The sequence below is a fragment of the Pinus tabuliformis genome, chromosome 6 (assembly GCF_031772625.1).
Source record: "Pinus tabuliformis cultivar Carrire ecotype Pingquan chromosome 6, CPIR1, whole genome shotgun sequence".
NCBI classification, from domain to species: Eukaryota; Viridiplantae; Streptophyta; class Pinopsida; order Pinales; family Pinaceae; genus Pinus; species Pinus tabuliformis.
Window position 1 is genome coordinate 795,657,046 of NC_142292.1, and position 3,938 is coordinate 795,660,983.

General features: G+C 40.6%; 1 pseudogene; it reads right to left on the minus strand.

The window, feature by feature from the left end:
• Nucleotides 1-663: 663 nt before the first annotated feature.
• Nucleotides 664-1,011, minus strand: LOC149261200 (hypersensitive-induced response protein 4 pseudogene; annotated as a pseudogene).
• Nucleotides 1,012-3,938: the final 2,927 nt, after the last annotated feature.

A 3,938-nucleotide genomic window follows, 5' to 3' on the forward strand; every position in this document is an offset into this window, starting at 1 on the left:
TAAAGAATCATCATGGAAGAATGTTTAGCCCGACGCAGAGTATCAAATTGGTAGTGATTCCCCTGACAAAGACTTAAGAAGGCCTGGCGCGTATCAAAGAATTCACTTTCTATAATCTCATCTTTATCCTTGTTGATATCTATATGAAAATCTGTCACCTCAATTATTGATAGGATGCCTATCTTCTTCATCAAGCTTTTTGTCTGCACCATAGCATTTGCCACATATCTGGTAATTCCTGCACTGATAGTGGTCGCACAACCATCTCTTTCCAGATAATACGAACTGATGGCAATGAGCAGATAATACGAACTGATCATCAATTCAGATTGCTTCCACGGAGATGGAGCAAGTGAGATACATAAAATATTGCCTCAGAATCATGGTAATGTGCAATCCAAGTTACACAAGCCACAAAAAATGCGTCAAAATCATGGTGCGATCCATTTCTTTCGGAAATACGATCCACATATTATGAATCTAACCACTGAATTATTTAGACAAAGCGATATGTAACCCACAGAGAAATGTATTCAGATCACTGTAATAGGCTGCGAGCTTTAGAAAATATCACAGTCAAACAAACATGAGCCTTAGAGAATACCAATTGGATACCCAAAATTTAGTCTAGTTCACCGAAAGAGAGGCTGCCAGATCAGAAATTCATCCAATAAAGGTCACATAGATATGCTGCGAAACACTTGCAAGTTGAAGTCGTTGAGCTGCATTGATCTCATTCATTGCCTTCTGTACTGAAAGATCCGGAACTATATCAACCACAAGTATCTGTCGTATGTTATTCCCATATGACCCTATTGCTTTTTCAAGCTCTTCTAACACAACTTTGGCAACATCGCCCTTTTGCTCAAATAATTCATCCAAATTCATCTTTGGAACATTTGCTCGAACCGCATCAAACACATAAGCCTGAATTTGTTCTTGAGGATTTTGCAGCTCATAAAATGCATCGTCAGCGATACTGGATGAAGCAAAATAATTGCACAAAGACATTGTCCTGAAATTAATCTGAAACCATATGACTAAGTTTGATAGTAAACTGGACCGATGAATATTTCACAAGTAAGCTCTGTACCAAGGGTGCCACTGTAGAGAACCTCTGTGCTATGATAGTTGAAACCATATGAGGATAAAACCTGACCAAATTCATCAACAGTAGAGTCTGATGTATGCTTTGTTTTCTTTGTGCTTTTACAGAGGTAGGAGCTTGAAATCGCTGCCAGTTGAAGAGCTGAAGAACCAATTACATAATCTAAAAAGCACATTTAAATGATTTCTTCTTCAAAACCCTGTTTTGAAGAAGAATCAATCTCTGACATGAGACAGAGTCTAACAGGTCTATCGGGCCTCTTCCTTGATTGTTGGAGCCTGTATTTCAGTCCCAATTGTCATGTTCCTACCTTGGTCCTTGTTTGGGTCAAGCTCCCCTTCCTCCCCCTACACTATTGGAATGATACTACGTTTAAATGAATTGACAATGCCCTTTGAAAATACATTGACTGTATTGAACCCTGTGAAGGGATTTTCTCCCTTGCTCTCATTTGTGTTGAATTTGATATAGATAAAGGGATCCCTACTGCAATAAATCTCTACCTTGACAACTGGTCCCATATTCAAGAAGTTAATTACGATCAACTTACCTTCAAATGCAAAGTTTGTTATGAGTATGGGCAATTTGTTAGAATCTGCCCCAAAAAGAAAGAAGATCAAGATAAGCATGGTGATCTAGGTGAGCAATGGTAGTAAGCTAAGAAGAGACATGGCCAAAACAATCAACGACCTCCTCCCAAGCGTAAAAAAGATAAGGAAAGCCCAAAATGCAAAGGATCCTCTTTGTCGAAGAAAAATACTCTTGTGAATGGAGAAGGGTTGAGAAGATCTGAAAAATTCCTCAAGAAACCCAGGTACCAGACAAGCAACTCAAACAACCCTCCCATCTTGAGCCTAAGGAAAAACCCACAAATGAACCCAAATCTAATGTAGATCTAGATAGTAGCTTAGAGGAACATTCATATGAAGAAGAGGTTTTCCTCTCTCTAAGATAAATTGTAGCCACTTCTACCCTTTTGATCCAGGTGGCTCCAGAGACACACACAGGACAAAGAGGGCTTATGGAAGCTTGAAAATCAAAGTGATCATAATGCTTTCGAACAAGGAACGAAGCATAGATCTCGTCGTCTTGATCGTAGCAGTGTGAACGGTTCGTCAATCTAAGCTCGTATGAGGGAGAACGAGCCAGTCAAAGTTTTGGTCAAAGTTGGGTTGTGGGCTAGGTTTAAGTGTCCTACAATTTGACCAAACCCGGGACATGAAATCTAGCTCCCCAAAGCGGGTGAAATTGCGGCCTCATTAAATTGCCCAATAACCCTTAAATTCAAAATACTTAAAAATGACTATTATGGTAACAAAAATAAAAATATATAAATATGAGGTGGCGGGCCACCAACCCCACCACCCCCGTCACCCCCAAAATATATTACATAAATAAAGTTTTATTAAAGGGCCGACGGGCCATGACCCACGCTGGCCCAACCGCAACCATGAACCAAAAATTTAATGTTTAAATATGGGTTGATGGCCATGACCCCACCGGACCCTCCAAGAAACCCACTGTTTAAAACCATATGAAATATACTACGGGGTGGGTGTGGGCCACCTCCTGTGGACCCAACCCAAACCCAAAAACCCTCCACCAATCGCGTTATTGTATGCCGGAATTAATGTGAGGCTGGTGGGGATCGAACCCGCTCGGCCCACGTGGGCCAGTCCCCACCAGGTGGCCTCGTATGGCATAATGCCAAAACCATCATACCAAAACCTTAAACACGACAATAGATCTAAGTTTAATTACATGCACGGAGGGAATGGGGTGGGCCGCCTAATGCAGGCCCGACCCCCAACAAAAAATATTCATGTGGGTTTTTAAAGAAAACAAACAATGTATTAAAATGGAGGGGTCATGGTTTGACCACCCGACCTCCTCCTTACCATGCAGACTTCATACCAATCTGCCTACAACTGAATCATTGATTAATTCACCCACAAAAAATTATACAAACCTCATTTGTCAGTGTGCCCAGACAGCATGGAGGAACCAGGAGCAGGCAAGGAAACTGAGATTATAATTTTTTAATTAATTTATTGCAGGTGTAACCATGATTGGGCGAAATTCTCAAGAGGGTGAAATTTTTGCAGTGTCCAAATTGGACAAATTCTATGTCGATCTTACACCTATCAGCGACACGAACCTGATGGCCCAGTCAATTTCCTGATTTGAGCAGCAGAATTGCAGAGGACCTGGAGGAGGGAATCTTTGAGGAATCTAGGTAGAATCTAAAAGATTCCTTAAGCCCCAGATTTTCACTTTCTCAGAATTCAAAAATTTGACAGTAGATTTTCACTATTCGATGCCACAAATCTAAAGGTGCATTCGGATTTTTCATTTTCTCATCTCATTTTCTGGTCACTTTTCAAAGTGGAGTGCAGGGGTGAACATTCATGTGCTAGCAACCATTTCCATAAGATTTGACGCCGCGAGATTGATGGTGCGACTAGCTTCAACATTTTGACATCCTTTTCTTCAGATGGCCTCAAGATGTGAGGTATATGCAATGTTTTAATGTACTTATTTTTCTATAAGATGCATTGTGTTGCACTAATCACTATTGATGTTTGATGTGGGATATTGTTTCTTACTTGCGTCACAATTCCTACTTGATGTGATGCGGAATCATTTGTGGGATGTAATTGTTGTAATGATTCGTCATGTTTTATTTGAGATCCCTTTGTCATCATGTGGATGGGATACTCATGTTGTCGCCATGTATGTTTGCATTGAGATCCCTTTTATGCCATGTTGGTGGGATGCTCACTATCATCATGCATGAGTTTATGTCATACTGATAGGAGTCCTTTTGGCT